The sequence below is a fragment of the Colobus angolensis genome, unplaced genomic scaffold (assembly GCF_000951035.1).
Source record: "Colobus angolensis palliatus isolate OR3802 unplaced genomic scaffold, Cang.pa_1.0 Scaffold101, whole genome shotgun sequence".
Lineage (NCBI taxonomy): Eukaryota > Metazoa > Chordata > Mammalia > Primates > Cercopithecidae > Colobus > Colobus angolensis.
This window is the reverse complement of record NW_012111031.1, coordinates 6498963-6511970: the sequence shown is the minus strand read 5'-3', so window position 1 is coordinate 6511970 and position 13008 is coordinate 6498963.

Below are 13008 nucleotides of genomic sequence, written 5' to 3'. Positions count from 1 at the left end.
CCCATTAGGTTGTGCCTTTTGGTTGTAGGAGGGGCCAAATGCAGCAACTTATCCTTCCCCTTAGAAGGAATATCTTGACAGGCCCCCACACCACTGGACCCCTAGAATTTTACTGAGGTAGAAGCCCCCTGAGTTTTATTTGGATTTATTTCCCATCCTCTGGCATACAGATGTCTCACCAATAAGTCCAGTGTGTTTGCTACTTCTTGCTCATTGGATCCAATCAGCATACTGTCATCAATGTAATGGACCAGTGTGATATCCTGTGGAAGCAAAAAGTGATCAAGATCTCTCCAAATAAAATTATGACACAAAGCCAGAAAGTTGATATACCCCTGAGGTAGGACAGTAAAGGTATATTGCTGGCCTTGCCAGCTGAAGGCAAATTGCTTCTGGTGAGCCTTATGGACAGGAATGGAGAAAAAGGCATTTTGCCAAGTCAATGGCTACATACCAGGTACCAGGAGATGTGTTAATGTGCTCAAGCAATGAAACCACACCTGGTACAGCAGCTGCAATTGGAATCACCACTTGGTTAAGCTTACGACAATCCACTGTCATTCTCCAAGATCCATCTGTCTTCTGCACAGGCTGAATGGGAGAGTTGAACAGGGATGTGGTGGGAATCACCATTCCTGAATCTTTCAAGTCCTTTATGGTGACACTAATGTCTGAAATCCCTCCAGAGATGTTGTTTTTTATTTACTATTTTTCTAGGTAGAGGCAGCTCTAATGGCTTCCATTTGGCCTTTCCCACCATAGTAGCCCTCACCCTACCACTCAGGAAGCCAATTTGGGGGTTCTGCCAGCTGCTAAGTATGTGTTATGCATTCTGGCACTGGGGAAATGACAACAGGATGATTCCAGGGACCCACTGGACCCACTATAAGTTGGACCTGAGCTAAAACTTCATTAATTACCTGACATCCGTAAGCCGCTACTTTAACTAGAGGACCACAATGACATTTTGGGTCCCCTAGAATCTAAATCAGCTCAGAGCCAGTGTCCAGTAGTTCCTGAAATGTCTGATCATTTCCTTTTCCCTAATGTACAGTTACCCCGGTAAAAGGCCAGAGGTCTCCTTGGGGAAGGATGGGAGAAAGATTTATGGCATAAATTGTCAGTAACATAGTGGGGTCCTTTCTCAAGGAGACCTGACCTCCCTTTCATTCAAGGGGTTCTGGGTCTGTAAACTGGCTCAAGTCTGGAAATTGATTGAGGGGTTATGAATCTCTGTTTTTATAATTCAGATTAGTCATTTGTCCATTTGACCTGGAAGTTTTCTGCTTGTACAAATTAAGAAGAAATGCAGTAGGCTTCCTATCAATTTCACTTCTAGGAACACCATGATTATTTAGTCAATGCCAGAGCTCTATACAAGTCAGGCTCTTCTGATTGCCACTTTGCCTCTTCTTTCTATTACAGTAGCTATGCCCACTTTGCCTTTGACAGTTGAGTGCCACGACTTGGCCCCTGCCACCTTAGGATCCAATTATTCCCATTGTATTTAAATTTTATAGTTGAGTGACTGTGGTTCCCACTCTTAGATGTGACATACAGAGAATAATTACAGGGCTCTTCAAAGATGCAGGTGCTGCCCTCACAAATCTATTTTGCAAAGCACTGGACAAGGGTATATCTTCTGGACCCTCCCAGCTGGGATGAGTAGGTCTAAAGTGACTAACCCACTCCACCATCCCAATCTCTTTAGGCCTTTGGATCCCTTCATTTACATTAAACCAAGGGAGATCAGGCATTTCCAGCTCTCTCACACTGGGCCATCTTTTAATCCATATTTCAGCTAACCAAGCAAATAAACTATTAGAATCTTTTTTAACTCCCTGAGCTGCAACACTGAATGCAGTCTTTACTTAGTAGGCCCAAATCAGTAAATTCAGCCTGATCCAACTCTATGTTCTTTCCACCATTATCCCACAGCCTTAATATCCATTCCCATGCCTGTTCTCCAGATTTCTGTTTATATAAATTAGAAAACTCACACAGTTCTTTTTTGAGTGTAGCGTACTTCCTCATGGGTCACACTTTCAACCTCACCTCTAGAGGCCCACTAGGACTTTAGTCTAGTTGAGGAGAATTGAGATTATCTTGCCTGGCAATTGCCTCAGGGGAGGCCATCACTGTTGCCTCAGGCAGAACAGGGTTTGTCTTCTCAAACAAAGGTGGAAAGGCTGATGGCAGCATAGGTCAGGGAAGTTATGTTGCCCCTACTTGGGATGGGGAAGCTGTTCCTTCTGGCAAAAAAGGTTAATCAGAATTTATAAACTCAGCCTCCCCAGCTTCATCAGGGTCCTCTCACATGTCCCCATTCCAAGTTGCAGGATCCCATTCTTTTCCAATGTCCTCACTTTAACAGTAGACACCTGGTGAGGCTGTGCGTGCACTACCTATCATTGCAGGTCAGTCAGTTGCAAGATAAGAGCTTGTGTCTGTGTTTCCACAATTTCAGCTGTTTCTCTACAGGAGATAAGACTATCACTCAGGGCAATCTTAGCAGATTTGAGGCTCCATGTCTGCTTCTGAAGCCAGGAAATAGAATCCCTGAGTTCATCATTTTCTTTCATCACTTTGTCCACTGAACCTAGGAGCAACCAACCAGCTTCATTATGCTCTGTGGTTCTCCACATAGGGTCAAATGTATTATGTATAGAGTCACTAAACTCCTTGCCTCTCACAAGCAATGAATCAGGAGTGTCAAATGCATTTATTTTACATAATTCTCTAAACAGTTCAGGCCAAGGACTATCAGTGTTCTCTGTACTATTAGAAATAGGGTCCTTAGCATTTTTGGGTCTAATCATGTTAAGCAGCCAACTTCAGAAACCCCAAAGTCAGTGAAAGAACTCTATCCTTAATATTCTGTTTCTCTAGTACCACTCCTGTTACCAGCATCTGTATTAGTCAGGGTTGTCTAGAGGGACAAAACTAATGGAATATATATGGGAGTTTATTAAGTATTAACTCACACGATCACAAGGTCCCACAGTATGCTGCCTACAGGATGAAGAGCAAGGAGAGCCAGCCTGAGTTCGAAAACTGAAGAACTTGGAGTCTGATGTTCGAGGCCAAGAAGCATCCAGCACGGGAGAAAAATGTAGGCTCAGAGGCTAGGCCAGTCTCTCTCTTTTTTTGTTTTTCTGCCTGCTTATATTCTAGCCATGCTGGCAGCTGATTAGATTGTGCCCACCCAGATTAAGGGTGGGTCTGCCTTTCCCAGCCCACTGACTCAAATGTTAATCTCCTTTGAAAACACCCTCATGGACACACCCAGGATCAATACTTTATATCCTTCCATCCAATCAAGTTGACACTCATTAACCATCATAGGGTCTCACTCTATTACCCATGTTGCAGTGCAGCGTTGTGATCATGGCTCACAGCAGCCTTGACTTCCTGGGCTCAGGAGATCCTCCCACCTCAGTCTCCTGATTAGCTGGGACTATCGGTGCTCACCATCATGCCCTGCTAAATTTTCTGTGTTTCTCATAGAGACAGAGTTTTGTCCTATTGCCCAGGCTGGTCTCGAATTCCTGGGCTCAAGCGATCCTTTGCCTTCCAAAGTACTGGGATTATAGGCATGAGCCACCATGCCCAGCCTTAAGCCTCAGTTTCATTATCTGTAAAATGGGAATGAGAGTACACACCTTAAAGGTAGTGCTTTGCAGGTAAAGTACCAACACAGTGCTTAGCACAAGATAAGTGGTGATTCAATGTTATTGTGTCAGAGGAGGTAGCCTCCAAAATCTATTCTTTCTTTCTTATATAGTACTATTTTATCCCACTTAATACGGGCATATGGCTGTATGAAATAAAGACTCTTTTCCCCAGCACCCATGAGTCAGTGTGGTCACCCTAGTTTTAACCCTTCAGAGAATCAGACTCAACCCCAGAACAGAAAGGGCCTTAAAAATCATTTCGTTCTTTATTATACAGTGTGTGATCTGAGGCCCAACAGCATGAACATTACCTGGGAGCTTGTCAGAAATGCAGAATCTGATACTCTACCCAGCCCTACAGAATCAGAATCTGCATTTTAACAAGATTCCAGCTGGTCGCAGTGGCTCATGCCTGTAATTTCAGCATTTTGGGAGGCCGAGCAGGAGGATCACCTGAGGCCAGGAGTTCAAGACCAGCCTGGGCAACATAGATCCTCTCTCTCTCTCTCTCTGTGTATGCGTATATATATATATAAAATTAGCTGGGCCTGGTGTTGCATACCAGTAGCCCTACCTAGTAGGGAGGCTGAGGCAAGAGGTTCGCTTGAGACTAGCAGTTCAAGCCACAGTGAGTTATGATTGTGCCACTGTACTCCAGCCTGGATGACAGTGGGAGATCCCATCTCTAAAAATAAATCAATAAAATAAAACAGAAACAGGATCTCCAGGTGGTTTGGGGCACCCTTATAGCATGAGAAGCACTGATCTGGCCTGATTCTCTCCTTGTCTCCCCTCCCAAGTTCAACACCTCCCTTGCCTCTCTCGTTGCACCGCCACCATCTCGCCTGTCTCGTTGTGCCACCCCTTCCCTTGGCGCCACCATCTCACCTCTCTCGTTGTGCCGTGTCTTCCCTTCGGTGCCACCATCTCGCCTCTCTTGTTGCGCTGCTCCTTCCCTTGGTGCTGCTATCTTGCCTCTCTCCTTGCGCTGCCTCTTCCCTTCGGTGCCACCAGCTGGCACTCTTTTTCCTCTCATTCTCCCTCTGACACCCCCATGGGACAGAGGAATGGGGCAATTCAATGCCACTCTTTTGAAAAGTTACTCACCCTCCAATTCAGGCTCTCCAGACACTCCTGCCTTGCCTCACATTCTGGATGTCCCCAGTCCATTGGACTTGGCTCTGACTTGGATGGGGACAGTGAGAACTTTTGTGGAACTGTATTTGCCAACTTCCACATGAGTAGGGGCCTGTTCCTGGTGAGCCCCAGAGGAAGCTGTTATTGACATAGGTGATGGGTGGTCTAGGGCTAGGCATAGAGAGGAAGCTCAGTGAACCAAACTGCTGGGATAGCTAAGTGACAACAGAACAGGGCCTTTGACCTATGTCACATCAGCCAATCCCCAAATCTGTCAACAGGGACCCAGTGGATACTATCAGAAAGACCAAGAGGTGAATCATGTAGAATGATTATTTCAGAGTTTGCAAAACTCAAGTTGCTGTTTGCTGTATTTCTCTGTACATAAGTTAAAGTTCAACTTTATTGAAAGTAGCGAATGTTTTTTGAGCTCCTACTGCATGCTGGGCTGTGTGCAGGGTTGAAGAAGTGATGGTCCCTGCCTTCTCGTTCACAAACGGAGAGGGAGACATTTGCCAATAACTGAAAGTGAAGAGGGCCTGAACTGGAGCTATGGAGTAGACAAAGAGGTGGTGGGAGTGATGGATCCAGCATGAGGGAGGGTGGCAGATGCCCCGGCTGTCAACCCAAAAGCCATGGGTCTTGCTTCTTTCTCATTAACATCATTCAAATTTTGTCCAGGTATTGGGTTATCATGGGCTTCAAGGGAGTTGGAGCTTATGTAATTTTGGCAAGCTTAACAGGTCAATGTAGAAAGGGAGGATTTTAACTTTTTTCAAAACATATCACTACTGGATGTAATTATATTCTTTTGTCATCTCTTTATGTCTTTTTAAAATCTGTCTCCTCCCATTGGAACAGAAGACCCTTGACAGCAGGAATTCTGCCTGCTTTGTTCAGGGCTGTTCCCCTAACACTTGGGGAACAACGTCTGGCATGTGGTCTGACATTCACATGAAATATGCAGACCAACCCAGTCAGGCAACTCATTTCAATTCAGCAAATAGTTATTGATTTTCTTTTGTGTGCCAGACCCTGTGTTGGACCATGGGGACCTGGTGAACAGATACAGATATGAGAAAGCAAACGTAAAACTAGCAAAAATGCAAAGGTAAACAGAAAGTAAAGTAAAGTAAACAGAAAGTAAAATTTCTGGCCTTTCTGCTATAGAGTGAAGAAAAATGACTAAAATCAAGTAAAACCAACCCATATAATTTGACTGACAATAAAATGTTTACCATCACATGGTACAGCTGTTTTTTTCAGGAGCATAATGTCACTCATTCATATGAGTGGCACATGCTGTGGAAATGTGTTACCTCTACCTAGTGGATCACAATTGCCTGTAGTCTGTTTGTTTTGTAATAATTGTAGCCAAGTCAATCCCCAATTAAGTTATGGTAGGTTCAACCAAACAAATAAACAAACAAAACACAAGCTTCTGTAAGAGTGATGAGTGTTACAGGGTGATAGGATTCAGGAAGCTCAAACTAGAAGGATTTTATCCAGTGCACACTTTAGACTTCAAGGTGTCAGGAAAGGTCTCCTTGAGGCATGAAGGAGGAGTAGAAGTTATCCAGAAAAACGGAGATGGGATTGGCAGGAGGAAGAGCATTGCAAGCAGAGGAGACAACATGCAGACACTGAAGAAAGAGGGCATGGAGTAAAATTCCAAGGCATGAGAGATGGTCAGAGTTGCAGGAGAACAGACAGTGAGAGAAGGTGGGTGAAATGAGAATGATGTAGAAAGTAGAGTCAAAGTGGGTCACATGGGTAAAGCTGGCAGAGACAGAAGGGAAAGTAGGCTGGGGGCATGAACTGGGCAGAGTCCAGACAGGGTCAGATGACTATGGAGGCTACAAAGAGGTGAAGGGCAATGCTGAGTGCTGGGCACTGCAGTCCCTTGTGCATGACCAGCACCTGCAGGGATGATGCCCCCATGGGTGTCCTGGCCCCAGGCCCACTGCTGAATGAGTGAATCCATGCTAAGCGGAAGAACATTGGCAGCAGAGTCTCACTGATCCCAGTACTACCACTGACAGGAACCTCTGGGTCTGAACTCATGGTGGTGGGCAGAGAAGAGGTACTTTGAAGCACAGCTCTAGGAGCTGAGTCAGCATCACTGTGTGGCATTAAAAAAAAAAAGTGCTGCATTTATTTCTCATTGTTTTATCCATGTGTGCTCTTAATTTTAATTAAAATACTAGGAGGGAAAGTATTTTAATTAAAATACTAGGAGGGAAATTCTGGGGAAGCCCTGAATTTAGCTCCATTGATAGGGCAATGGAGACAGCAACTCTGTCTTCCTTTCCTCAGTCTCACCAGACCCATATTTCTCCAGAAATACTTTGAGCTTGTCAACTTAAATAACAAACATAGAGAGGCTTTCTAAAAGAAAATGATATTTATTTTGGAATAGAGCATTGCAATGGGAATATGCATGCACAGTTAACTATATGCATATTCAGGGAGGTAAAGGAAAACAAGGGTTTTTAAAGGAAAACATAAGGAGGATTCCATAACTGTTTTGAAATAATTATCCTTGGCTACAAAGTTCAATAACAAGGATGATGCCAGCTCAAGGTTGGACAGGCAGTTGCTGGACAGATGTCCTTGCAGAAATATTTTTTTGTATGTGTATGGTTGAGATGGCCTTCATACAAGGTTGTGGTTCTTGTAGTCTCTTTTGTTATCTGGCATATAAGCATGAGAACCTGCTCTTCACAACCTTCCTGGACTTTATACGTCAAGGTTTTCTTAACATTACTGACTCCATTTTGATTCTGACAACTTTCACTAACTCTAGCAGGATATGCTATTTTAACTCAACTCAGTAAGCATTTCTTGAGGCCCCACTATGTCAAAGTGCTAGATACTGAGGGGGTTACAAAGAAGAATGAGATCGTTTTGGCTCAAGAGACTGGCACCTTAGTTAGGGAGAGGTATGGAAACAACAAATCTGATACTGGGAGGAATAAGTGGGTGCTCTCCCTCATGGAGTTCAAATAAGTGCCCAGGATAAATGGGGGAAATGGAAACTGGAGCAGGAAAGGTTTCACTGAGGGGTGACCCTTGTACTGAGATCTGCGGGCTCATGTTCTCATGATAGGAGGGAAAGAGAGTTCCAGCAGAGGGAACAGTTTACACAAGGGTCTAGAGGAGTAAACCCCAGTTACTGAAGCGTGGGGGATGGAAAATAATTTTTTCTTCAGCTATCTCAAGTTATTAGTTGGAATGAAAACTGTAACAACAGACAGATCAGTAAGAGAAAAAAAGGAGCTTATTAACATACATATCCCATATATATATGGGAGAAATCCAGAGATGAGCAATTCTCAAAAAGGTGAGAATCCCAGCTTATATAGCATCTTCAACCAAGAACAGTACATTTTTAGAGAAGTGACAAGACGAAGGAAAAGAAATTTGAGTCTCTAGGGGCAGTAAATTGTGGGAAGGCAAATAAATGTGGGAAAAACTAGTTGGGAAAGCTTGTGAATATAAATTTCTCTGGTACCATCTCTGGGCTGATAAGTGTCTGTGATACTGTGAAATATATATTTGGTCTTGCCCTGTCATACAACTTCTAAAACCCTTGGAATCTCCAAAGTACGCTAATGAGCTGACTGTTGGCTGGTCACTGGAAAAACAAAGGGAGGATGAGAGGGTTGGAACCTTCAGCCCCACTCTCAGCCTCTAAGGAGGGAACAAAGGCTGAAGGTTAAGTTGACTACCAATGGCCAATGATGCAATCAATCAATCATGCCTACATAATGAAGCTCCTGTCAACCCAAAAAGACTGGGTTCAGTGAACTTCCAGAGGTTCCCGAATGGTGACATGCCTGGAGCTTCCCCCATACCTCATCTTACACATTCATCTCTTCATCTGAGTCCTTTTTCTATGATCAACCAGTAAATGTAACTCTTTCCTTGATTTCTGTGAGCTGCTCTAGCAAATTCATCATACCCAAGGTGGGGGTCTTAGGATCCCCAATTTATAGCTGATTGCTCAAAAGCACGGTCAAAACAACCTGGTGCTTGCAGTCAGCACTGGAAGTGGGCAGATGTCTTGTGGGACCGAGTCCTCAACTAGTGTGATGTGATGCTATCTCTAGGTAGATAGTGTCAGAGTTGAAGTGAATTAGAGGGTACCCAGCTGCAGCCTGGTGCAGAATTGATTGTTTACTTGGTGTGTGAGTAGAAATCCCCACTTATCTAGTGTCAGAAGTCACTCATCTAGTGGAAATATAGTGGGAGAAACAGAGCTTGTTTTTTCTACTCAGAGTCCAAGGTTGTCTTTAGTGGTTAATGTTTATTCTCCCTGGTGGGGTTGAGGGGGAGTTAGCTTTTGTCTTCGAAAATCTATGTTCTGCTTTTAGGCAAATAGAGGAAGGGTAGAGAGCTTTCCTACATTTTCTTCTTAATTGCCTTCAGCTCAACAATCCTTCATATTTTGGGATGGCATATTCCAGTCTCCCATAGCAGCATAGGATGTGGAGTGGACACCTGGGGGAATGCAGCTTGAGAAGTAGCAGAGGCCCCATGGCAATGGCTTTACATGCCAGGCTCGAGAGTTAAAATCCCCTCAGGAGGCACTAGGGTTCCATGGTGGACTTCGTAGGAGGAGAGTGGCATGGTCTGATATGTGCTATATAATGATAATCTTTCCGGCAGTGCAAAGGGAGAATTGCAAAGGCAAGAATTTGGAAATGTAATGATTAGGGTGGGAGCTGGCAAATAACAATTTTGGAATCTAGGCAAGACTTTAGAAAGGAGGAGTGGGTCTGGAAAAGAAAGATTAGCACAAGGTGTAAAAGAGAGCAGTATTATCAACCCATCTGAAATAAATTTTACAAATAGTGGAATGAACCTACTCTTATAATTTCAGAAATTGTAAGTGTAATATTCAGAAATTATAAGTGTAATATACAGAAGAAGCAGAAAGCTATTTACAATAACAAAGTATGCATTTCAATGTGAAGTAGTCAGATATTTTCACCCACACTAAAATCATCTTAAGGGTGACAACTGCAAATACAACGTGATCTAATGTAGGATATTTCATGTGGCATTTCGAATACCTTGAGAGGCATCATCATGTACGATGTGGTTTTCTGAAATGTTGACAAGTCTGAAATGTGGAGAAGCAAAGATGGAGAGAATGAAGGGGACGCCAGGTGCCCTGAAGGCGAGGTGAGAAAGCAGGAGGGGTTTAAAATGCAGAGAGGAAAGCGTGGCCTCCCCAGAGCAGGGAGCTTGAGAGTGGAGGGTTAGGTGGGGAGGCCCTAATGCCAGTGAGAGCATGCAGGTAAACGTTGGTTCAGGTTATTGGGTTCAAGCTGCCCAGTGGGTCTCTCCGTGTAGCACTCAGGAACTTCCTGGAAACCCATGAGCTCCCACAGCATCCAATGTGGCAGAGAGCTTGAGGAAAATGAAGACTGAGATGAGGCCACTGACATTTAACAACAAAGAAATATGGTAGCTCAGGACTTTGAAAGAGCTGAGAAAGTGGAGTTGTGAGGAATGAAGCTAGAACACACAAAAAGAAAACCTTACATTAATGAAGTACAAGCAGCAGGTTTTTACAGCCAGGATTGTGGTAACAGACTTTCTCCTTGACCTAACCTGTGTTAGGCTCTCCAAGGCCTTGTCTCAACAAGGCTTCAACTGCAGGCTTCAGTGACTGTCCTTGTGGGGCCTGCATCACCCACTTTTAGCAAGAATCTTCCTAAGTCAGTTTAGGAAGAACTCTTCACCCTTGGTATCTGATCACCCTCAATATCTGGTCAAATTTCTCATCCCCTAGGGATGCACCTGATCCACCTGGCCTGCCTTGAGCAAGAATCCTGTTAGGTCAGTTTATTTATCTTTTGAGACAAGATCTTGCTCTGTCACCCAGGCTGGAGTACAGTGGTCCAATCACTGCTCACTGCAGCCTCCACATCCCAGGTTCAAATGATCCTTCCTCTCACATCAGCCTCCCAAGCAGCTAGGACTACAGGCACACACCACCACAAACTGGCTAAGTTGTGAATTTTTGTAGAGACGTGGTTTTGCCATGTTGCCCAGGCTGGTCTCAAATTCCCGGTCCCAAATGAACCACCTGCCTTGACCTCCCAAAGTGCTGGGATTACAGGAAAAAGCCACCGCGCCTGGCCCCTGTTAGGCCAGGTTAGCAAGAATTCCCCTACCTTGCTGTCTCCTCTTAGTAATTTTCTATCTACCACCCCCCTCCCCACTCTGCTCCTTGGCTGTAAATTTCCACGGTGCCATGGCTGTATTCAGAATTGAGAACAGTTCTATACTGAGGTCTTTTTTCTTCTACTGTAATTGTTCTTCAGTAAAATCTATTTTCACCACTTTAACTACCGTCAGGCTCTGGATTTCCTTAGCAGTTGTAAGGACTGGAGAGTAGAAAATGAGTGTGGGTACTGTGTGCATGTGGTGGGGGCGGGGGGAGGGAGACTAATGGGGATATAGAGTAGGGTAGATGAGGATGAATTACAATTCATTTGACATGAGTTCTAGTTACAAAGTCTGTTGAATTAATAGAAAACTATATCAAGGTTTTGTTGTTGTTTTCTTAGGAAATCTAAGAGGCACCTAGCCCAGCGCTCCTGGATCACGCCACAGGCACTTTGTCACTTGTCAGTTGAATCCAGGCGTTGGGTTGGCCTTTCAGTAAAACAAGAGGTAACTTACTTAGAGAATGTGTTGGAAATGTAATTATTGTTTTCCAATGACCAGGCCAAAGGATCACCTGTGGTCATTGCGCGAGACGGGACTAGCTGGATTTCCCAGGCCGACTAAGAATTCCTAAGCCTAGCTGGGAAAGTGACCACTTCCACCTTTAAACACGGAGTTTGCAACTTAGCTCATACCCGCCAATCAGAGAGTAAAGAGAGCTCACTAAAATGCTAATTAGTGAAAAACAAGAGATAAAGAAATAGCCAATCATCTATTGCCAGAGAGCACAGCAGAAGGGACAATGATCGGGATTTAAACCCAGGCATTTGATCAGGATATAAACCCAAAGTGCCAGCAACCCCTTTGGGTCCCCTCCCTTTGTATGGGAGCCCTGTTTTCACTCCATTTCACTCTATTAAATCTTGCAGCTGCACTCTTCTGGTCCATGCTTGTTACGGCTGAAACTGAGCTTTCACTTGCCGTCCACCACTGCTGTTTGCGGCAGTCGCAGACCTGCCTCTGACTTCCATCCCTCCAGATCTGGCAGGGTGTTGGCTATGCTCCTGATCCAGTGAGGTGCCCACTGTGGCTCCCGATGGGGGTAAAGGCTTGCCATTGTTCATGAACGGCTAAGTGCCTGGATTCGTCCTAATCGAGCTGAACACTGGTCACTGGGTTCCATGGTTCTTTTCCGTGACCCATGGCTTCTAATAGAGCTATAACACTCACTGCATGGCCCAAGATTCCATTCCTTGGAATCTGTGAGGCCAAGAACCCCAAGTCAGAGAACACGAGGCTTGCCACCATCTTGGAAGCGGCAGCCACCATCTTGGGAGCTCTGGGAGCAAGGATACCCTGGTAACAGTTGGAGTTTTCTGTTGGGCTAAATCTCCTTGAGGAGGTGACGGACAAATCACAGGTTACCATTTCTCCATTTAGACATGGGAAAAGGACAATGTGATTTTTTAAAAAGATTACTCATTGGCACTAGGCAGCAATGTATGTAGGTTTTAGTTGTGAAATTATAATATTTAGAGCCTGATCCCCAGACCTCACTCAGGCAGCACAGCCCCTCTGCCCTTCTTTCCCAGCCCGCAGCAGAAAAACCTAATTCCATTTTACCTCCCTGACTTGCTGTGCTTATTATGTTACCTTTCTCCTATTCACCAAATTGTTTAGCACAACTGAATCAGGCTGACATTTTGATAATAAACTCCAGGACTAGTGGAGTTTTTAAATTTGGTGTCTCTTTCCCTAATACGGTTTTCATTGATCCCGAGAGTTGCTGGAGCAGTCGAGGCTTTTTTACAATTCCCAGGCAGAGACTCAGACATTCTTCTGAGTGGGTGTGCAAGATCACTCTCTTTGTACAAAGATGGCTTAGATTTATTCACAGCTTCCTCTCCTGCAATAGCTCAGGAAACATAAATGGGTTGGGGGATGGGGTGTGTGTTGAATGAAAATGTTTTGTAATTTCAAAGCAACCAAACAGAATAGATCCTTCAGAATGGTT